This window comes from Tachyglossus aculeatus, chromosome X2, assembly GCF_015852505.1.
Source record: "Tachyglossus aculeatus isolate mTacAcu1 chromosome X2, mTacAcu1.pri, whole genome shotgun sequence".
Lineage (NCBI taxonomy): Eukaryota > Metazoa > Chordata > Mammalia > Monotremata > Tachyglossidae > Tachyglossus > Tachyglossus aculeatus.
Genome location: NC_052100.1, coordinates 2,591,866 through 2,616,542, shown reverse-complemented (window position 1 = coordinate 2,616,542; position 24,677 = coordinate 2,591,866).

The following is a 24,677-nucleotide window of genomic DNA, read 5'->3' as shown; positions in this document are numbered from 1 at the left end:
GTACCGGAGCCGGTGTTAGAATCCGCGTCCTTCTGACTCTCAGGCTACACTGCTTCTCATCCTTCATCTTCATCCTTCACTTAATAGTAGTAATTCTATTTATAGAAGACCTATTGAGTACAATGAGTAAAACTAACCTCTTGGGACATACAGTAGAAGCACCACAGAACTCTGCCCACAAGGAGCTTACACTCTAATAAATGTCCCAATTAGAACCACAAGGATTACTTAAAACCGAAGAGGAGACAAAATGGCTTCAGTCCTTCAAACCCTAACTTAGTAGCAGCATGGATTCTGAGTCACACAAAATCAGCTTTTTTTAGACTGCCCAAATTCTAGCCTCTTCAATATCCTGAGGGAGCAAACTGTCGGCATGATACCTTGGTTTTGTCTGGCGCTTTTATTCCCAGAGCACTCTCACATTTCTTATCACATGTTTGCCCTCACAACAACCCTGTGGGGAAGGAAGGCAGGTATTATTATCCACATTTTGCAGCCTGCAGCTGCCTCCTTTGACAAAAAAAAAAATCCTTAGAATGGGAAGGAAGTATTTCTAAGTGATCCTGAAAGGTGATGCGTGAGTCAGCATTCAGGTGACAAATTAACCAAGAAACTAGGGGAAAGAATCCTTTTGGGGGGCAAGTAACCCAAGCATGTCAGAAGGCATCTTCCCAGGGGAGCAAGGGTCTTTAGATAAGACCAACGGATGAATAATGGGAAAAAAGGGCAGAGAAAGGAACTGGTGGAAGCTTCCTCTAGGCATAAATCTGATCCAGTTAGCTTATGAAAAGTTAAAGGAAAGTGACTGTTTTCTCTTGATCTTGATGATTTGGAAATAGGTAAGGATGGGAGGGAGCCAACAGAAGCTTTTGAGCTGTTTGTCCCATTGCTCACAGAGGTGAAGAAAGACAGAGGGCTAGAGGGAAGGATTGGAGTTTGCAAGCAATGCAATAGAACTTGTATAAACACTTTGTACAGTGCTTTGCATACAGCAGGCACGCAATCAATACCACTGAATGAACTTAAAAAAATAACAAAAAAGAAAATATAAAAAAAGAAAAGACTAAGAGGAAGTGAAAGCAGAAAATCTGGCTTCTCCAGCTTCCTTAGTTCTACTGAAGTGTTTCCCACATTGTCTGGCCTTTAGCAGACCTAAATCTCTGGAATCTACCCCAGAGCTAATAGGAGAATAACGTCTGGCAAGGTGTTTGAGGAGCCAATGGAGTTGGAAGGTGCTTTGAGTTCTTCAAATTCAATCAATTGTATTTATTGGACACTTACTGTATACAGAGTAGACGCCTTTCCTACCGCAACCAGTTTACAGTCTAGAGGGAGGGGATGGAGGAAGCAGAAAACTAACATTTTTTACTTGGCTCTCAGTGGTTCCCAGCTGAAGTGGCTCTGAATCAATCAGTCGACTGTACTTATTGTATTTATCGAGCAGGACACTGTATTTAGCTCTTGGGAAAGTACAGCACAAGAAAGTAACAGTCACAATCCCCTCCATGATGAGCTGACTGTCTATCGGGGATTGTATAAGTGGATAAAGCTAGAAGTCAGAGGACCTGGGTTTTAATCCTGGCTCTTCCACTTGTCTATTCTGACCTTGAGCAAGTCACCTGACTTCTCTGTGTCTCAGTTACCTCATCTGTAAAATGAGAATTAAAACAGTGACCCCCATGTGCAAACTGGACTGTGTCCAACCTGATTAACTTGTATCCACCCAGCACTTAGTAGAGGGCCTGACACATAGTAAGTGCTTTATGTACCATAAAACAAGAAGAGATTGGCTGGCGGTCGTGGTGGCAAAATGGTTTTGATTGTGGCAGCGTGGTGGAGGAAGTCATTACTTCCCCCTTATTCCCGTGGCTGAGGTCAGTAGGGGAGGCTCTGCTTGACTGTAAGGGTTGGGTTCCTCAGTGATCTCATAGATCCTTTCCCTTTTGAACCAGAGTGACCCAAGGGAATGAGAAAAAGTTCAGCAGGAGGCATAATAATAATTGTTAAGGGCTTACTAACAGTCAGTCAAGCACTGTATTAAACGCTGGGGTAGATAAAAGATAATCAGGGACCACACGGGACTCGTCTAAGTCGGAGGGAGAACAAGTATTGAATCCCCATTTTGCAGATGAGGGAACTGAGGCACAGAAAAGTGAAGTGACTTGACCAAAGTCATTCTAGCCTTTGAGCCCGCTGTTGGGTAGGGGCCATCTCTATATGTTGCCAACTTGGACTTCCCAAGCGCTTAGTACAGTGCTCTGCACACAGTAAGTGCTCAATAAATACGATTGAATAAATACGGGAGATGAGTGGCAGAGCCGGGATTAGAATCCAGATCCTCTGACTCCCAGTCTGTTTCCACTAAGCCACGATGGTTCTCTAATAATAATGATGATAAAACGTAAAGCACTTATTATGAGTCAAGCACTGCCCTGCGCACTGGAGTAGATACAAGTTAATCAGGATGGACTTTTAGACTGTGAGCCCACTGTTGGGTAGGGACTGTCTCTATATGTTGCCAACTTGTACTTCCCAAGCGCTTAGTACAGTGCTCTGCACACAGTAAGCGCTCAATAAATACGATTGATTGATTGATTGATTGATTGATGGACACAGCCACTGTCCCACATGAGGCTCGCAGTCAATAGAGGAGCATGCGTATAAACACACACACACACCCCACACACACCCCACCGCCGGAAGGGAAACTGGTAGATTCCTGGAAGATGTGGACAACTGAAACCCAAGAAAACACTAAAATTCGGAGTAGCCTAATTATTCCCGGCCTTTAGGCTTTTGATTACAATCTCATGCCCCAGGCGGACTAGTTGTTTAGACCAACTGTTTGGCCAAACCATTACCAATGTATAATTGGGAGAGGCCTCAAATCCAAGAGTAGATTTTGGGGATTGAACCTTTATTGCTCAAGGGATTTGTCCGTGGAGTAGCTCAAAAAAAGAAGCTGTTCAGACATTGCGGTGCTGAATCTTTTAGACTGTGAGCCCTTTTAGACTGTGAGCCCACTGTTGGGTAGGGACTGTCTCTATATGTTGCCAATTTGTACTTCCCAAGCGCTTAGTACAGTGCTCTGCACATAGTAAGCGCTCAATAAATACGATTGATGATGATGATGAATCTATTTAACGTTGACTAAGCGCGCTGATTTCCTCAAGGCAGAGCTCCATTGTCCCTAAGAGGAGGAGAATCTGTGTAGCCTAGATGAAAGAGATTGGGTCTGAGAATCAGAGGCTCTGAGTTCCAATTCCTGCTCCACCACTTGTCTGCTGTGTGACTTTAGGCAAGTCACTTCACTGCTCAGTTACCGAACCTGTAAAATGCGGATTAAGATTGTGAGCCCCATGTGGGACAGGGACTGTGTCCTGCCTGATTAGCTGGTTTCTACCGCAGCACTTAGCACAGTGACTGGCACGTAGTAAGTACTTAACAAATACCATTAAAAAAAGGTCACTTCAATTGTCAGCTGTGTGACTTTGGGCAAGTCACTTCACTTCTCTGTGCCTCAGCTACCTCATCTGTCAAATGGGGATTAAGATTGTGAGCCCCACGTGGGACAACCTGATCACCTTGTATCCTCCCCAGCGCTTAGAAGCAGCATGGCTCAGTGGAAAGAGCATGGGCTTTGGAGTCAGATGTCACGGATTTGAATCCCGACTCCGCCACATGTCTGCTGTGTGACCTTGGGCAAGTCACTTCACTTCTCGGAGCCTCAGTTACCTCATCTGTAAAATGGGGATTAAGACTGTGAGCCCCGTGGGGCAACCTGATCACCTTGCATCCCCCCCAGTGCCTAGAACAGTGCTTTGCACATAGTAAGCTTTTAACAAATGCCATCATCATCATCATCAATCGTATTTATCGAGCGCTTACTGGGTGCAGAGCACTGTACTAAGCGCTTGGGAAGTCCAAGTTGGCAACATATAGAGACAGTCCCTACCCAACAGTGGGCTCACAGTCTAAAAGAAATCATTATTATTATTATTAGAGCAGTGCTTTGCACATAGTAAGTGCTTAATAAATGCCATCATTATTATTATTATTATTTTCTCCCTTTCCTCATCTGTAAAATGGGGTTGAAATACCTATTCTCCCTCTTACTTAGACGGTGAGCCCTGTGTGGATGAACGGGTCATCAGCACCGTCGTCGATTCCATCTTCCTTTAAATTAGTGGTTTCGGACAGGAGAATTACTTAGCAACTTCTCGGGATATGTAAACAAGACGTGAGGTATGAAAATACGATAATAAATAATATACTGTATAAAATTAAATACTGTAAACTACGGCAAGGAGGCGGGAGCGGGGTGGGGGGGTTACTGCTATACGCTGCGTATGGGCAGCTCTGGTCTCCAGTTTCTTTGGCTCTGAGGGGCGAGAAGCAGCCAGATTATCTTGTATCTACCCCAGTGCTTAGCACAGTGCTTGGCTAAGCACCTAACAAATGCCACCATTATAAAGAGTCCTGTCTTTACAGCAAGTTCAATATGGGGGAGGTGAGGGAGGAGCACCCACTGGGAGAATAAAGAGATTAAATGCTTAATCTGGCCCATCTGGTTCCCGAGCAGGGAGGTTTGGCTGGTTGCCGTTCGATTCCCACGGTCGGCCGCAGCTGCACTGATTTCTGAATCGCCGTGGGAGGGAATAAGAAGGTTTGGGTGTGTTTGGGAGTGTGTTGAATCCTCTTCTGGCTTCTTTGTAAATTTCCAGAATTGAGAAATGCCAGAAGAGGTGGGGCGGAGGCAGGGCTTAATCTGCACCAGGAAAGTTGCCGGGGCACAAAAGAATTGCGGCCACTGCCGGACGGTGATGCCAGGCTGAGATTGGGTTGGGGGGAAGCCTAATAATAATAATAATAATAATAATGGCATTTGTTAAGCGCTTACTATGTGCAAAGCACTGTTCTAAGCGCTGGGGGGGATACAAGGTGATCAGGTTCTTGTACATATCTATTCTATTCATTTTATTTTGTTAGTGTGTTTGGTTTTGTTCTCTGTCTCCCCCTTTTAGACTGTGAGCCCACTGTTGGGTAGGGACTGTCTCTAGATGTTGCCAATTTGGACTTCCCGAGCGCTTAGTACAGTGCTCTGCACACAGTAAGCGCTCAATAAAGACGATTGATGATGATGATCAGGTTGTCCCGCATGGGGCTCACAGTCATAATCCCCATTTTACAGATGAGGTAACTGAGGCTCAGAGAAGTTAAGTGACTTGCCCAAGGTCCCACAGCAGACATGTGGTGGAGCCGGGATTTGAACCCATGACCTCTGACTCCAAAGCCCGGGCTCTTTCCACTGAGCCACGCTGCTTCTCCTGGGGCAGGGGCACCAACTTGGGTCTCGGGACCCCCGGGGCCTAGGCAACGGGACGGCCCCAGCACAAATTAAAGCACTGAGCAGCGGGCAACTCAGTTATCTCATCTGTAAAATAGGGATTAAGACTGTGAGCCCCATGTGGGACAGGGACTGTGTCCAACATCACTGTCTTGTATCGATCCCGGCGCTTACTACAGTGCCTGGCACATAGTAAGCACTTAACAGCGTGGCTCAATGGAACGAGCACGGGCTTTGGAGTCAGAGGTCATGGGTTTAAATCCTGGCTCTGCCAATTGTCAGCTGTGTGACTTTGGGCAAGTCATTTAACTTCTCTGTGCCTCAGGTCCCTCATCTGGAAAATGGGGATTAAGACTGTGAGCCCCCATGGGACAACCTGTTCACTTTGTAACCTCCCCAGCGCTTAGAACAGTGCTTTGCACATAGTAAGCGCTGAACAAATGCCATTATTACTATTATTATTAACATTTTTTAAAAATTGACTGATTTCAAGCCAGATGGGAGAATTTGGGCGAACACCGAGAGATAAGCATGCCCATCCTCTTCTCCCGGATGGCTACTCTCCCCCTCTGTAAGCTCGTTGTGAGTAGGGACCACATCTACCAACTCTTGGTGTTGTACTCTCCCAAGTGCTTAGTACAGTGCTCTGCACACAGTAAGCGCTCAATAAATTCATTCATTCATTCAATAGTATTTATTGAGCGCTTACTGTGTGCAGAGCACTGTATTAAGCGCTTGGGAAGTACAAGTTGGCAACATATAGAGATGGTCCCTACCCAACAACGGGCTCACAGTCTAGAAGGGGGAGACAGACAACAAAACATATTAGCAAGATAAAATAAAGAGAATAGTAAATTAATTAATTCATTCATTCAATCGTAATTATTGAGCGCTTACTGTGATATGTGATAAATATGATTGAATGAATGAATCTACCAACTCTTTAATAATAATAATAACAAAAATGGCATTTGTTAAGCGCTTACTATGTGCAAAGCACTGTTCTAAGCGCTGCGGGGGATACAAGGTGATCAGGTTGTCCCAAATGGGGCTCACAGTCTTAATCCCCATTTTACAGATGAAGTAACTGAGGCACAGAGAAGTTAAGTGACTTGTCCACGGTCACACAACAGACATGTGGCAGAGTCGGGATTAGAATCCATGACCTCTGTCTCCCAAGCCCGAGCCCCTTCCTTCCTCTCCCCCTCGCCCCCCTCTCCATCCCCCGCATCTTACCTCCTTCCCTTCCCCACAGCACCTGTATATATGTATATATGTTTGTACATATTTATTACTCTATTTATTTATTTATTTTACTTGTACCTATCTATTCTATTTATTTTATTTTGTTAGTATGTTTGGTTTTGTTCTCCGTCTCCCCCTTCTAGACTGTGAGCCCACTGTCGGGTAGGGACTGTCTCTATATCTTGCCAGCTTGGACTTCCCAAGCGCTTAGTACAGTGCTCTGCACACAGTAAGCGCTCCATAAATACAATTGATTGATTGATTGATTTCCATTGAGCCACGCTGCTCTTTGTGTTGTATCCTCCCAAGTGCTTAGTACAGTGCTCTGCACACAGTAAGTGCTCCAAAAATACCGTTGATTGATAGATTTTTTTTTGAGGCCTGGGCTTAGACCAGTGCTTGACACACAGTAAGTGTTTACCAAATGCCGAAATGATTATGAGGCGTCAGCCCAAGTTTGCCTTGTGTAACCTGGTGAGGTGACACCTAGTCCTCGGGGAGGAAAACCCAAAAGCAGAACAGAATGTCTGCAGGCTGGTTCCAGGAGGCCATTATAGACTTTCGGCTATTAACTCAGCCTGCTAGCATTTTCGGAGCATGAGATAAACATTCACCGTGGAATTCACCTCCACCTCCGATCGGAGGTTAGTATCGCTCTCTCACAGAATCAGGCCGGCCGGGTGAGTTGGGAGGAAGGGGAAATACCGTTCCCAGCTGTAATGTCATTATCCTGAGTGGTATTTACTGAGCACTTACTGGGTGCAGAGCACTGTACTAAGCGCTCGGGAGGGCACAGTACAACAGGGTGGGTAGTCACGTTCCCTGCCCATAAGGAGCTTACAATCTAGAGGGGGAAACAGACATCAATATACATCAAGATACATACATCAATATACATCAATATACATACATCATATATATCATATATACATCATATATATGATATCATATATATACCATATATATGATATCATCGTATATACATACATCATATATCATATATACATCAATATACATAATATACATTTTAGACTGTGAGCCCACTGTTGGGTAGGGACTGTCTCTATATGTTGCCAATTTGTACTTCCCAAGCGCTTGGTACAGTGCTCTGCACATAGTAAGCGCTCAATAAATACGATTGATGATGATCAATAATTTATAATCTCTAATTTATAGATATGTATGTAAGTGATTTGGGGTTGAGGGCGAGCAGATAGAAAATGCACCATACTACAACCTGGGCTAGAAACACGATAATCAGGTCCCGCATGGGACTCACAGTCTAATCAATCAATCAATCAATCAATCAATCGTATTTATTGAGCGCTTACTGTGTGCAGAGCACTGGACTAAGCGCTTGGGAAGTCCAAGTTGGCAACATCTAGAGACAGTCCCTACCCAACAGTGGGCTCACAGTCTCAAAGGGGGAGACAGAGAACAAAACCGAACATACTAACAAAATAAAATAAATAAAATAGATAGTCTAAGTAGGAGGAGACTGTAAACTGACTGTGGGCAGGGAGTGTGTCTGTCCTATTGTTATGCTATACTCTCCCAAATGCTTAGTACAGTGCTCTGCGCACAGCGGGTGCTTGATAAAGATCAGTGAGCCCACTGTTGGGTAGGGACTGTCTCTATATGTTGCCAACTTGTACTTCCCAAGCGCTTAGTACAGTGCTCTGCACAGAGTAAGCGCTCAATAAATACGAATGATGATGATCAGTGATGAAGATGACAATGATGAAGGTAACAGTTTTGTCAAATCAAGCCCAGTGTCAACTACCAACCTAACATGAGCATGGCCTGCGATGTGATTTTGAATTTTACACACTCACACAGGATGAGGAGAGGGTGAACTCGAAATTGCGGCCCACCAAATCTCACCGCACCATGCCGAGGGGAAATGTGATTACTTAGTGTACAGAAAGAGATTTAATTCCCACTGGTACTTGGGGAGGCAGAACGTAACAGTAAGTTTAAGAGGAATTTGGTTAAATTAATGGACTAGTAACCTGTAATAGGTTAATGGAGAGAACTTTAGAGCAGCAGAGGGGAAAGGTAACAATGTGAACTGGTACGAGCTGTGGTATTGGTTAAGTTTTTTTAAGTTAAGGTTAAGTTATTTATTACTCTTTATTTATTTTACTTGTACATATCTATTCTATTTATTTTATTTTGTTAGTATGTTTGGTTTTGTTTTCTGTCTCCCCCTTTTAGACTGTGAGCCCACTGTTGGGAAGGGACTGTCTCTATATGTTGCCAACTTGTACTTCCCAAGCGCTTAGTCCAGTGCTCTGCACACAGTAAGCGCTCAAATACGATTGATTGATTAAGTGCTTTACTATGTGCCAAGAGCTGGAGTATTGAAAGGAAAATATTCCTTGAAGTATTGAAAGGAAAGGAAAATTGAAAGAAGAAGAGAAAAGGGGGAACAGGGCGGTTGGAAGGTTCCGCGTCCCGACTTTCTTTTCTTTCGGTTGTCTTTTCCTTTCCTCGGCAGTGCCAGCGACGGCCGGGTATGGGCCCGACGCTCCAGCGCTATGTGCAAATCATCTATAAAATGGAGATTAAGACTGTGAGCCCCATGTGGGACATGGACTGTGTCCAAACTGATTAGCTGTAGAGAAGCAGCTGTGGCTTAGTGGAAAGATCATGGGCTTTGGAGTCAGAGGTCATGGGTTCGAATCCCAGCTCTGCCACTTGTCAGCTGTGTGACTTTGGGCAAGTCACTTAACTTCTCTGGGCCTCAGTTCCCTCATCTGTAAAATGGGGACTCAGACTGTGAGCCCCATGTGGGACAACCTGATAACCTTGTATCTTCCCCAGCGCTTAGAACAGTGCTTTGCACATAGTAAGTGCTTAACAAATACCATTATTATTATTATTAGCTTGTACCTACCCCAGTGTCTGGCATGTATTAAGCGCTTAACAAATACTTGTTAAATAGTGAGGGGGAAAAAAAGGCAATCAAGTCCCCCATAGGGCTCACAGTCTAAGTAGGAGGAAGAACAGGTATTGAATCACCATTTTGGAGATGAGGAAACTTAAGCACAGGGAAATGAAGTGACTTGCCCAAAGTCACATACAGTAGACAGAGCCGGGATTAGAACCTCAGTCCTCTGATTCCCAATCCCTGACTCTTTCCATTCGGCTACACTACTTCTTTGGTACATCCCTAAACATCAAGTTCAAGGAGGATAACTATCCCTCGATTCCTTCAAACACCCGGTTGCCGCTGTCAAACGATTGTACTGGGCTGGATTTACGTTTGGTCTAACCTCGTGATGTCATTTCTTAAGTCAGAAACTCTGATGTGTAGTCAAAACAAACATTAGGAAGCATGAGAGGGCAATATATTAGTCCAATTTCAATGACCAATATAGGGCGGGGAGGGTCATACTAAGCAGTGCTTGGAATAGAGGTAGTATTGGTATTTGAGGGCCTAATAAGTGCATTAAGTGCATTGCACTGTCCTAAGTACTTGGGAAATGTTGTTGTTACAATGTTGTTCCACCAACAAGGGGCTTACACTCTAACGAGTAAGGTAGAGGAGGAGATAGGCAAAAAAAAAAAAAATTACGAGCAGAGGAATCAGAGTAAATTAATTGAATATTATCAGTCAATCAATCAATCGTATTTATTGAGCGCTTACTGTGTGCAGAGCACTGTACTAAACGCTTGGGAAGTACAGGTTGGCAACATATAGAGATGGTCCCTACCCAACAGTGGGCTCGCAGTCTAGAAGGGGGAGACAGAGAACAAAACAAAACATATTAACAAAATAAAATCAATCAATCAATCGTATTTATTGAGCGCTTACTGTATCGCAGTCACTTTTTATGGTATTTGTAAGCGCTTACTCCGTCAAACACTGTCTAAAGCAGTGTTTGACACAAAGTAAGCAATTAATACCATCATTATTATTTTATTACTATGTGTCAAACATTGTTCTAAGTCTGGGGGTAGATACAAATTAATCAGTTGGACACAATCCCTGTCCCGCATGGGGCTCACAGTCTAAGTAGGTGGGAGAATATGTAATGATAATAATAATAATAATAATGGCATTTATTCAGCACTTACTATGTGCAAAGCACTGTTCTAAGCACTGGGGGGATACAAGGTGATCAGGTTGTCCCACGGGGGCTCACAGTCAATCCCCATTTTACAGATGAGGTAACTGAGGCCCAGAGAAGTGAAGTGACTTGCCCAAAGTCACACAGCTGACAGTTGGCAGAGCTGGGATTTGAACCCATGACCACTGACGCCAAAGCCCGGGCTCTTTTCCACTGAGCCACGCTGCTTCAGATTCGGATTCAGGTAATGAATCCCCATTTTACAGTTGGGAAAACTGAGGCACAGAGAAGTTCAATGACTTGCCCAAGGTCACACAGTAAGCATCTGGCAGAATCGGGATTAGAGCCCAGATCTTCTGACTCCCAGGGCTGTGCTCTCTCCATTGGACCACGCTGCTTTTTATCCCTATTAAGACACAATGCCAGGTACAAAGCGCTTGGGAAATACAAAACAAAGGAGAGGGACACTCCCTGCAAGCCACTTAACTTCCCTGTGCCTCAGCAACCTCATCTGTAAAATGGGAATAAGAGCGTGAACCCTCGTCCCCCTCTCCATCCCCCCATCTTACCTCCTTCCCTTCCCCACAGCACCTGTATATATGTATATATGTTTGTACATATTTATTACTCTATTTATTTATTTTACTTGTACCTATCTATTCTATTTATTTTATTTTGTTAGTATGTTTGGTTTTGTTCTCTGTCTCCCCCTTCGAGACTGTGAGCCCACTGTTGGGTAGGGACTGTCTCTATATCAATCAATCAATCGTATTTATTGAGCGCTTACTGTGTGCAGAGCATTGTACTAAGCGCTTGGGAAGTACAAGTTGGCAACATATAGAGACAGTCCCTACCCAACAGTGGGCTCACAGTCTAAAAGAGCCCAGGCCTGGGAGCTGGAGGACCTGGGTTCTAATTCTGGGCTCTGCCAATCGCTTGCTATGTGACCTTGGGCAAATCACTTCACCTTTCAGTGCCTCACCTGTAAAATGGGGATCAAAATCCTGTTCTCCCTCAAGTGTTTGACATGTTGCCAGCTTGTACTTCCCAAGCGCTTAGTCCAGTGCTCTGCACGCAGTAAGCGCTCAATAAATACAATTGATTGATTGATTGATTGAGCCCCATGTGGGACGGGGACTGTGTCCAACCTGATTAACCTGTATCTACCCCAGTGCTTAGGACGGTGTGTGGCACATAGTAATTTCTCAACAAGTACCATCATTATTATAATAATAATAAAAGTACCACTGATTGATTGATTGATAGAGCTGGCTGATGGATCCCAGAATGCACTCGGGCCAGGAATCATCATCAATCGTATTTATTGAGCGCTTACTGTGTGCAGAGCACTGTACTAAGCACTTGGGAAGTCCAAGTTGGCAACATCTAGAGACAGCCCCTACCCAACAGTGGGCTCACAGTCTAAAAGGGGGAGACGGAGAACAAAACCAAACATACTAACAAAATAAAATAAACAGAATAGATATGCACAAGTAAAATAAATAAATAGAGTAATAAATATGTACAAACATATATACATATATACAGGAATGTGGTAAGGGAGGGCAGAACGGCCAGCATCCCGGGAAGCAGCCATGAGGAAGTGATCCGTTGTACTTCGGCCTCCAGGAACTCCAGCTGGTTTCTGTAGGCTGGCCTCAACAGCCCCACATTGCAACAGAAAATATTAATTCCCGAGCACCCTTCCGGGTCCTTCAAACAAGGCCCCAGTGTTTGCGCTGGGAATAGATGGAAGCCTGTTACCTTTCTTTTCCTTTTTTTCTCCCCTAGACTGTAAGTTCCTTGTGGGCAGGAACATGTAAACCAACTCTGTTACCTCATCCTCTCCCAAGTGCTTCATACCGTGCTCTACACGCAGTATGTGCTCGATAAATATGATTGGTTGATCAATCAATCAATCATATTTATTGAGTGCTTACTATGTGCAGAGCACTGTACTAAGCGCTTGGGAAGTACAAATTGGCAACATATAGAGACAGTCCCTACCCAACATTGGGCTCACAGTCTAAAAGGGGTTGATGATTTTTTTCAATACTCCGGGAAGTTTCCTTTGGGCTGATGTGTCTGAAATAATAATGATGGTATTTGTTAAGCGCTTACTATGTGCAAAGCACTGTTCTAAGCGCTAGAGAGGTTACAAGGTGATCAGGTTGTCCCACGGGGGGCTCACAGTTTTAATCCCCGTTTTACAGGTGAGGTAACTGAGGCACAGAGAATAATAATAATAATAATGATGGTATTTGTTAAGCGCTTACTATGCGCAAAGCACCGTTCTAAGCGCTGGAGAGGTTACAAGGTGATCAGGTTGTCCCACGGGGGGCTCACAGTTTTAATCCCCGTTTTACAGGTGAGGTAACTGAGGCACAGAGAATAATAATAATAATAATAATAATGATGGTATTTGTTAAGCGCTTACTATGAGCAAAGCACCGTTCTAAGCGCTGGAGAGGTTACAAGGTGATCAGGTTGTCCCACGGGGGGCTCACAGTCTTAATCCCCATTTTACAGGTGAGGTAACTGAGGCACAGAGAATAATAATTATAATAATAATAATGATGATGGCATTTGTTAAGTGCTTACTATGTGCAAAGCACTGAAAGCTTTGAGCTTTAAGAGGCTAGAGAAGTGGAAAGCAATAACAGAAAAGGCACCTGCACCTTGGCAAGTTTCCTCAGGGTGTTCATAGGATTATTAGTTTTTTTAATGGTATTTTTTAAGTGCTTAAAAAGTAGATACATGTAATACAGGGGAACTCAGCCCCTGTCTCACATGGGGTTCACAGTCTTAATCCCCATTTTAATCTCTCCACTAGGCCATGCTGCTTCTTAGGTCCTGATTAATAATGATGGCATTTATTAAGCGCTTACTATGTGCAAAGCACTGTTCTAAGCCCTGGGGAGGTTACAAGGTGATCAGGTTGTCCCACGGGGGGGCTAACAGTCTTCATCCCCATTTTACAGATGAGGTAACTGAGGCACAGAGAAGTTAAGTGGCTTGCCCAAAGTCACACAGCTGACAATTGGCGGAGCCAGGATTTGAACCCATGACCTGTGACTCCAAAGCCCGGGCTCTTTCCACTGAGCCACGGTATCTTGTATCTGCCCCAGCGCTCAGTACGGCATTTGGCATATAATAATAATAATAATTATGGTATTTGTTAAGCGTTTACTATGTGCAAAGCACTGTTGTAACCACTGGGGAGGTTACAAGGTGATCAGGTTGTCCCACGGGGGGCTCACAGTCTTCATCCCCATTTTACAGATGAGGTAACTGAGGCACAGAGAAGTGAAGTGACTTGCCCGAAGTCACACAGCTGACAATTGGCGGAGCCAGGATTTGAACCCATAACCTGTGACTCCAAAGCCCAGGTTCTTTTCACTGAGCCACGGTATCTTGTATTCGTTCATTTGATCGTATTTATTGAGCGCTTACTGTGGGCAGAGCACTGTACTAAGCGCTTGTGCTCAGTACGGCATTTGGCACATAATAATAATAATAATTATGGTATTTGTTAAGCGCTTACTATGTGCACAGCACTGTTCTAGGTGCTGGGGGGATACAAGGTGATCAGGTTGTCCCACGTGGGGCTCACAGTCTTCATCCCCATTTTACAGATGAGGTAACTGAGGCCCAGAGAAGTGAAGTGACTTGCCCAAAGTCACCCAGCTGACAATTGGCGGAGCCAGGATTTGAACCTCTGACCTCTGACTCCAAAGCCCGGGCTCTTTCCACTGAGCCACTGTATTTTGTATCTTCCCCGGCACTCAGTATGGCATTTGGCATATAAGAAGTGCTTAACAAATATCACAATTATTATTATTATTACAATAACTATTTCCTGAGCATTGACTCCGTGTCAAGCGCTTGGATAAGTAAGCGAAACAGATGGGATTTCCAGCCAGAAACCGAGTTCCAAAGTGAGAGGTGTTCTTCCCCCAGGGAAAACAGCGAGGCAGTGTCAGAGCCTTGGACTTCTGCTGTGATTCCATCACTCACCCTCCCACTTTTGTTCTCCGGCCCAGGCAGAAATGTCATGACACATGGGGGATTTTTTTTTCTTTTTTCCGTCCCCGGCATTTTTCTGCCGTGACTCCAGCTTCGGGGAGGGAGCCCAGGGCCCTGGGGAAGAGGCGGCTTGTGGTGAGGAGGTTAGGGCCGGCATTCCCGGGCCCCCGACTGCGTAGCTCTGAGGGGCGAATGGGCTTGGCGGGCGCTCTGAGCATCAGCTCCTGTTCTGGCAGCGGGAAAGCCGCGTGGATGGGCCCTGTCCCGGCCCCGGGAGCGGAGAGAGCCCTTCCTTGGACCAGGCCAGACCGCCTCCCCAGCTGCAATGTCATCACCATCATCAATCAATCAATCAATCGTATTTATTGAGCCCTTACTGTGTGCAGAGCACTGTCCTAAGCGCTTGGGAAGTCCAAGTGGGCAACATCTAGAGACAGTCCCTACCCAACAGTGGGCTCACAGTCTAGAAGGGGGAGACGGAGAACAAAACCAAACATACTAACAAAATGAAATAAATAGAGTAGATACGTACGAGTAAAATGAATAAATAGAGTGATAAATATGTACAAACCGCCTCCCCAGCTGCAATGTCGTCACCATCATGGAAGCTGCGTGGAGTATCAATCAATCAATCGTATTTATTGAGCGCTTACTGTGTGCAGAGCGCTGTCCTAAGCGCTTGGGAAGTACAAGTGGGCAACATATAGAGACGGTCCCTACCCAACAGTGGGCTCACAGTCTAGAAGGGGGAGACAGAGAACAAAGCAAACATACTAACAAAATAAAATAAATAGAATAGAAATGTACAAGTAAAATGAATAAATAGAGTAATAAATCTGTACAAACATATATACATATATACAGGTGCTGTGGGGAAGGGAAGGAGGTAAGATGAGGGGGATGAAGGGGGGGACGAGGGGGAGAGGAAGGAAGGGGCTCAGTCTGGGAAGGCCTCCTGGAGGAGGTGAGCTCTCAGTAGGGCCTTGGAAGCCCCTACTGGAAGCTGCACGGAGTAATAATAATAATAATGGTATTTGTTAAGTGCTTACTATGTGCCAAGCACTGTTCTAAGCGCTGAGGGGGATACAGGGTAATCAGGTTGTCCCCCGTGGGGCTCACAGTCTTCATCCCCATTTTGCAGATGAGGGAACTGAGGCGCAGAGAAGTGAATAGCTTGCCCAAAGTCACCCAGCTGACAGTTGGCGGAACCGGGATTAGAACCCACGACCTCTGACTCCCAAACCTGGGCTCTTTCCACTGAGCCACGCTGCTTCTAGACTGTGAGCCCACTGTTGGGTAGGGACCATCTCTATATGTTGCCAACTTGGCTTCCCAAGCGCTTGGTACAGTGCTCCGCACACAGTAAGCGCTCAATAAATATGATTGATTGATTGATTGATTGATTCTTTGTAGTGGAGCAATAATAATAATAATAATAATAATAATAATAGCATTTATTAAGCACTTGTTATGTGCAAAGCTCTGTTCTAAGCGCTGGGGAGGTTACAAGGTGATCAGGTTGTCCCACGGGGGGCTCACAGTCTTCATCCCCATTTTACAGATGAGGGAACTGAGGCCCAGAGAAGTGAAGTGACTTCCGAAGCCCTGCTGCTTCAGAGCCCAGGCCCTGGGAGCCAGATGGACCTGGGTTCTCATCTTGGCTCTGCCATTTGTCTGCTGGCCCTTCTAGACTGTGAGCCCACTGTTGGATAGGGACCATCCCTATATGTTGCCAACTTGTACTTCCCAAGTGCTTAGTACAGCGCTCTGCACACAGTAAGCGCTCAATAAATACGATTGAATGAATGAATGAATGCTGGGTGACTTTGCTGGGTGACTGGACTCCCAGCTCCATGGTCTTTCCACTACTTAGAGAAGCAGCGGGGCTCAGTGGAAAGAGCACAGGCTTTGGAGTCAGAGGTCATGGGTTCAAGTCACGGCTCCGCCAATTGCCAGCTGGGTGACTTTGGGCAAGTCACTTCACTTCTCTGGGCCTCGGTTGCCTTATCGGTAAAATGGGGATGAAGACGGTGAGCCCCCCGTGGGACAACCTGATCACCTTGTAACCTCCCCAGGGTTTAGAACAGTGCTTGGCACATAGCAAGTGCTTAATAAATGCCGTTATCATTATTATTATTAGGAAAATGAGATGGGAAAGTCATCCCTGCCAACCACCGCTCACCAACCTGGGCAACGGACTAGTGCCCGCACAGCCCTCCCCTTCCCCCAGCATTGTGATGCCCCCGCCGGTCAGCGGGGCCGGTCAGCGGGGGCCGCTGCCATCGCATTCCAGAGCGGGGGCCGAAGCTGCAGAGCGTGGCCTGGGAAAGATCATGGGGCTCCCCTCACCATGGAAACCAGACTGCAGAGGGAAAGGTCACATATTTGGTGTCGCTGTCATCCGGGCACCTTGAATGCAAGTCTGTTCCCCTTTTCCTATAGTACAGCGCTCTGCACACACCAAGTGCTCAATAAGTACCATTGATTGTACCATTAAAAGTACTCCACAGGACAGCAGTTCCCTGATGCTCGTTGGTACCCAAGCTGCGGTAGCTACAGCCCTCGTTCCCCCCCCCCCCAAGACATGCCCGCCGTGCCACGCTGGAGAAGCAGCGTGGCTCAGTGGAAAGAGCACGGGCTTTGGAGTCAGAGGTCAGGGGTTCAAATCCCGGCTCCACCCATTGCTTGCCGGGTGACCTGGGACACGCTGGGTGCCTCAGTGTCTTCAGCTGCAAAATGGGGATTCAATACCTGTTCTTCCTTAGATGGTGAGCCCCATGTGAGACCTCTGCCTATCCCAGAGTTTAGAACGGTGCTTGACACCTAGTAAGCGTCTGATGAATACCATAAAAAAAAAAGAAATCTGGGAGAAAAAAATAGCAAAACCTAAACAGGGGACAGAAAGGGGTGGGGAGAGAGGGACTGGAAATCATCACTTTTCCCTGGCCAAACTGGACCTCAGTAAAAACAGACTGAAAGGGCAAAGATGGGGCAGTATGCAGAGCGAGCTTCATACGCTAAATCAGTCTATCAATTAATGCTGTTTACTGAGCACTTACCATGTGCTAAAGATTGTACTAAGCACTTGGGAGAGGATGATGATGGCATTTATTAAGCGCTTACTATATGCAAAGCAACAATGCGGCACAGTTGGTAGGTGTGACCCCTGCCCGCAAAGACCTGACAGTCTAGATGGGGAGATAAATATTTTTAAAAATGACAGATCTATACGTAAGTGCTGTGGGACTGAGGGTGGGGTGAATATCAAGTCCTTAAAGGGGACAGTTCCAAGCAAATGGGCGACGCAGAAAGGAAAGGAAGAAGGGAAATGAGGGCTTAGGGAGGTAAGGGCTCTTGGAGGAAGTGTGATTTTATAAGGCTTTGAAGATGGGGTGAGGGATGACTTGTTGTGGTCTGTGGCTCATGGGTCCTTTTAAGGAGGGCAGAGGGAGAAAGGTCAGGGGAGCTACGACTAGTAATAATGATGGCATTTGTTAAGCGCTTGTTCTAAGCGCTGTGGAGGTTACAAAATGATCAGGTTGTCCCACGGGGGCTCACAGTCTTAATCCCCATTTTACAGATGAGATCATTTAGGCCCAGAGAAGTTACATGACTTGCCCAAAGTCACCCAGCTGACAATTGGCGGAGCTGGGATTAGAACCCATGACCTCTGACTCCAAAGCCCGGGCTCTTTCCACTGAGCCATGCTGCTTCTCTAGTAATAACTACAGTACTTTTCAAGTGCTTACTATATGCCAAGCCCTGTTCTAAGCCCTGGGCTAGATACAAGTTAACCAGGTTGGACACATTCCCTGTCCCACACTGGGCTCACACCCTTAACTTCTCTGTGCCTCAGTTACCTCATCTGGAAAAAATGGGGATTAAGTGACTTGCCCAAGGTCACACAGCGGGCAAGTGCAGGATCCAGGATTAGAACCCAGGCCCATGATCTAGCCACTATACCATGTTGCTTCTCTATTTGGGAACCTCTGGAGGGTCAGGGGCCACCTCAAATTCCCACCTGTCTATTTTTTCCTCGTGCTTAGTGTAGTGCTCTGCCCCCAGGAAGCGCTTAATAAATACTACTACTACCGCTACCTTTTTAGGAGTTTTCACCTTTGTCAAGCCCTTCTCCCAGCCAAAGCGAGTGAGCAACAGAAAATCACACCGGGGGCCTTGTGTTAGAGAAATCAAAACAGTGACCTAAACGGGAGGCAAAGCAACTGGAGTTCGGCAAAAATGGAAGAGTGACATAATTCCTTCTCCCTGTCTGGCTCCTACACCCACACCGTATGTCTTTGAGGAAGTCTCCCACGCACCCAAGCTGGGAGAGACTCTCTTCCCCCGGAACTACCGCCCTTCGATTCCGTCCAATCAATGCTACTTTATTGAGCTCCTACTGTGCGCTACCACTGTACTAAGTGCTTAGGCTCTCCTCTTGGTAGACACCAACCCTGCCCTGGAAAAGGTTGTGATCTAGTTGGGGTGACAGACACTAAAAAAAATTGCAAGTAGGAGAAAGTAATAGAGTATAAAAACGTGCACGTACGTTCTACAGAAGACGGGAGAATACCGCGTTGAAGGGGTGGTTATGGGGAGGTAGGGTGGGGAGATTAGAGATTAATCAGGGAAGGCTTCCAGGAGGAGTTGTGCTTTCAGAAGGGCTATGAAGATTAACCAATCAATCAACCAGTCAATGATATTTTTTGAGAGTTTACTGTGAGCAGAGCACTGTCCTAAGCACTTGATATTAATCCAATAGCGTTGGTAGATATGATCCCTGCCCACAAGGAGGTTACAGTCTACAGATGGAGACAGGGATTAAAATAAAATACGGCTAGGTACATAAGTGCTGTGGGGATGAGGGTCAGGTGAATATCAAATGATTAAAGGGTTCCCCCTCCTACTTTTCATTCATTCATTCATTCAATTGTATTTATTGAGCGCTTACTGTGTGCAGAGCACTGTACTAAGTGCTTGGGAAGTACAAGTTGGCGATATATATAGAGACGGTCCCTACCCAACAACGGACTCCCAGTCTAGAAGGGGGAGACAGACAACAAAACAAAACATGTGGACTTAGTCTATGAGCCCCATCCTTGTGTTCCCCCCAGCGCTTAGAACAGTGCTTTGCACATAGTAAGCGCTGAACAAATACCAACATTATCATTATTATATGGGATAGGAACTGTGTCTTACTTGTTTATCTTGAATCAACCTCGGCGCTTGGCACATAGTAAACACTTAACAAATACCATTATCAATCAACCAATCAACTGTATTGAGAGTGTACTGTGTGCAAAGCACTGTATTAAGCACTGTCATAGTACTGAATAATGAGCATTAGTAATACAATCATTATTATTATACTGGGTTGCAGTAGATTAGGGAGTTAAGGTAGGAGGGGGAGAGCTGATCGAATCAAGCTGATCGAGAGCTGAATCAATCAATCAGTCATATTTATTGAGTGCTTACTGTGTGCTGAGCACTACTAAGCGCTTGGGAAGTACAAGTTGGCAACATATAGAGACAGTCCCTACCCAATAGTGGGCTCACAGTCTAAAAGATGTCTCTTCTTTCCACTCCAAGCCATTCACTTATGCTAGAGAAGCAGCATGGTCTAGTGGCTAAAGCCCAGGCCTGGGAGCCTAAAGGAACTGGGTTCTAATCTCGGCTCCACCACTTGTCTGCCGTGCAGCCTTGGGCTAGTCACTTCACCGTGCCTCAGTAATCTCATCTGAAAATGGGGATTAAGACTGAGAGCCCCACATGGGACAGGAACTGGGTCCAACCTGATTAGCTTCTATCTACCCCAGGGCTTACTACAGTGCCTGGCACGTAGTAAATGCTTTAACAGATGCCATAAAATAGAGAGACCAAATGGGTCAAGTGTAGCAAAGTGAATTTTGCAAGCCAAGAAATGAAAACGAACCTGGTGGAAAAGGCAGGATTGCCAGCTCCCAAAACAATATGTGGATGTAAATCACAGGAATCAATCAATCTGTCAGTATTGAGCATCTATTGAGTGTCATCAACCAATCATATTTACTGAGTACTTACTGTGTGTAGAGCCCTGTATTAAACACCTGGGAGAATATAATGTAACAGTATAACGGAGTTGTTAGACACATTCCCTGCCCACAAGGAGCTTACAGTCTAGAAGGGGAGATAGGCATTAATGTAAATGCTACGGATTTGTACTTAGGGCCGTGGGACTGAGAAAGGGGTGAATAAAGGGAGCAAATCAGGGCGAGGCAGAAGGGAGTGAGAGAAGAGGAAATGAAGGCTTAGTCAGGGAAGGCCTCTTGGAGGATTTGTGACTCCAATCAGCTTTTGAAGGTGGGGAGGGTAATCGTCTGTCAGATATGAGGAGGAAGGGCGTTCCAGGCCAGAGGTCGGCGGCGAAATAGACGAGATCGAGGTTCAGTGAGGAGTGAATTTTGTGGGCTGGGTTGGCGTAGGAAAGAGCTGGGGCAAGGTGATTGGGGGCTTTAAACCCAACGGTAAGGAGCTTCTGTTTGATGCAGAGGAAGACGGGCAACCACTGGACTGGGCTTTTTTTGGATTAATGATCGGGGCAGCAGAGTGATGTATGGACTGGAGTGGGGAGAGACAGGAGGCAGGGAGCTCAGTAACGAAGCTGATACAGTAATCGAGGCAGGATAGGATAACGTTGCCGCAGTTTGGTTGGAGAGGAAAAGGTGGATTTTAGCAATGTTGTGAAGGTTGAACTGACAGGATTTAGTGACTGAAGCATTTGGGCGAGTATGACAGAAGCAAGACACGTGTTCCCTGCCCTCAGAAGACAACAACCTAATGTGAAGCAGCTGAGGAGGGCAGAGGAAGCATTTTAAGGACAGGGTAAAGCAAAGCCTTAGACCACACTGCATTACAGTTGGAAACTGGGAGTCAGTTCTGAAGAGAGACCTGTGAGGCATGCTGACAGCAAGAAGGGAGTGGCTCTCTTGAAGCCAAAATTTCATATGGAAAGAGCGATAAGGAGGCAAAAGAGAAAACAGTGCCAGGCGCTATAAACATCTAAGCACAACTCAAGAGACAACCTTTTTGGGCATCCAGTGTGTTCGGGACTGTGGATGCCCCATTGGCCCTTTAACTCCAGCCTGTAAACTGGTTGTGGGCAGGGAATGCATCTGTTTTATTGCTACATTGTACTCTCCCAAGCGTTTAGTACAGTGTTTTGCACACAATAAGCACTCGATAAATATGATTGAATGAATGAACCGTACATGCACTGATAGGTGAACACTTCACCATCAGTGGTGTCTTCTTTGAATACAAAAGACAACTGTATAGTAATGGCGAAGCAGTGTGGTTTGGTGGGTAGAGCAAGGGCCCGGGAGCCACAAGAAACTGGGTTCTAATCCCCGCTCTGCCGTTTATAATGGCATTTATCAAGCGCTTACTATGTGCAAAGCACTGTTCTAAGCACTGGGGGGATACAAGGTGATCAGGTTGTCCCACGGGGGGCTCACAGTCTTAATCCCCATTTTACAGATGAGGGAACTGAGGCCCAGAGAAGTTAAGTGACTTGCCCAGCTGACAGCTGACAAGTGGCGGAGCCGGGATTTGAACCCATGACCCCTGACTCCAAAGCCCGGGCTCTTTTCCACTGAAACACACTGCCATTTGCATTGTATTCTCCCAAATGTTTAGTACAGTACTGCAAACAGTAAGTGCTCAATAAATACGATTGACTGACTGATTTTGGGTCACTCAACATACACTTTTGCAAACATTTTCCCTTTCCAATCTGCCCAGGATTTTACAAGTTCAGGGCTGTGGGCACTATTAATTCTGTAAACGTTTTAGACCAGTTTATTTCCCCAGGCTTCTAACAATAACTACAATTGTACTATTTGTTGAACACTTACTATGTGCCAAACACTGTACTTCTCTTCCCACTAAGGACGTCAGAGGAAGAGGAAGGGGATAGGAAGTCAAAAGGGCTCGTTGAAAGTACGGTCTGCAAAGGCCCTGCTTAGATAAGGTACAGGACAGCAGAATTTGTATTCAGCCCTCAGCGAGTAATTAAGGGTCATACGGGATCACTGCCAATGATTAAGTTGATGCTTAGAGCCCCAATCAACTTCAGAGGACGTGAGAAAAGCATAATTAAAGGAGGATGCCAGATGCTAGGAGGAAATAGTAACACAAGGAAACAAGGAGGGAAATGGGAGAAGGAAAGTACAATTTGAATAACAGATGAGCTGGGGAAAATCAGGAGGAAACTACCCGCCATCTAAGCAAAAGCAGCAACCCTCTGGGGCCGGCAGTTGTGGGATGTTGGGTTTAAAGGGCATTTCAAACCAATACCAAAGCTCCCGTTTGAATGCGTTCACTCATCAGGATCCTACCGTCCGTTAAAAAAGAGGGTAATAATGGTCGCCAAAATATTCCCCTGGGATTATGCCATCCCACTATGCTGTGGTCCATGGAGTCACTTTCCTCTAAAAAAAATCAATCAATTAGTGGGATTTATTTAGCCCTTAGTGTGTGTAGAGCACTGCACTTGGCAAAATTCAATAGAGTTGGTGGACACGATCCCTGTCTCAAGGAGTTTACAGTCTACAAATTACAGATATGGGAAATGGTAGAGCAGGAGGCTAGGGACGAAAGTGCTTAAGGTGGCATCAGTCAATCAATCAATCATTCGTATTTATTGAGCGCTTACTGTGTGCAGAGCACTGTACTAAGCGCTTGGGCTTAGTGGCCTAGTGGCTAGAGCCTGGACCTGGGAGCGAGAAGGTTGCGTGTTCTAATCCTGGCTCCGCCACTTGTCTGCTGTGTGACCGTGGGCAAATCACTTCCTTTCTCTGTGACTCAGTTCCCTCATCTGTAAAATGGAGATTAAGGCTGTGAACCCCCTATAGGACGGGGACGGTGACCAACCTCGCTAGCTTGCATCTACCCAGCACTTAATACAGTACCTGGCACATAGTAAGCGCTTAAATACCGTTTAAAAAAACAACAAACAAACCTGTCTAGTATAAAGCTGAATGGATGGCCACCCTAGAGAGTCCTTCCTTCCCCACTATTTCAATGGTTTCCCAGCCACCTCAAGGAACAGGACTCACAATCCAGGGAGAAACGGTGTTATCTTTATTTGGGTGGTAAAGTGTAAATATGAACCGAATTTGGGAGTACAGAATGTAACAGTTCAGAAGTTGGCAGGAACTCCTCAGAGCGTCGACAGTTGTGACACGATAAAGCCGGCCTCCCCTGGCAGTGGCGGAGGGAAATTCTTCACCCCCCACCTCAGCCATGTAGAAGGAAGAAACTACAAGATCTAGACCCCAGTTCTACTTTGAATTTCAAAGGTCAGCATCGACAGTTCCATTCTACTCCAACATTGTAACCGCTAGCACCTTGATTTTTAAACTTGCTGAGGATCGATAAACACTCTCCCCCTAACCCCTCCACTGCACCTATGGTAGCACCAGATGAATTTTTGGAAAACAGAAATGTATTGATGCAGAATCCTCCCGCTCGCATCCAGCCCACAGACTCGATTTCTATCCTCATTGAGAAGCAAACGCCTTCTGGACTGCTCTTAACTGAGCTCCGGGAGGGAGAATACAAGCAGTAGAACTGAAATCTGTTACATGCAAATCAGCATTTGAAACTTAAACAATGTATAAAATATAAAGAGCAAAACATTCTCCAACTCATAGAGTGGATGCTACATATTTAGAGTCCCAGTGTCCTGACAACAGAATTCCATCCTCACCCCTCCCAATATTCCCGGTCATGCAATATCAAAACTCTTCCCAGATGCTAAGTCACTACTTGCTGTATAGAAACCCTTTAGCCTACCTGGGCAGGGAGGGGGGAAAATAGCTGAAGTAACAGACTAGGCACTTGAAATATTATTGTTAGATTGTTAAAAACTAAATAAATTAATAGATGTATAGAATAAAATAAATATATAATTTAAAAAGGTTTTTTTAAACAAAAAAATATCT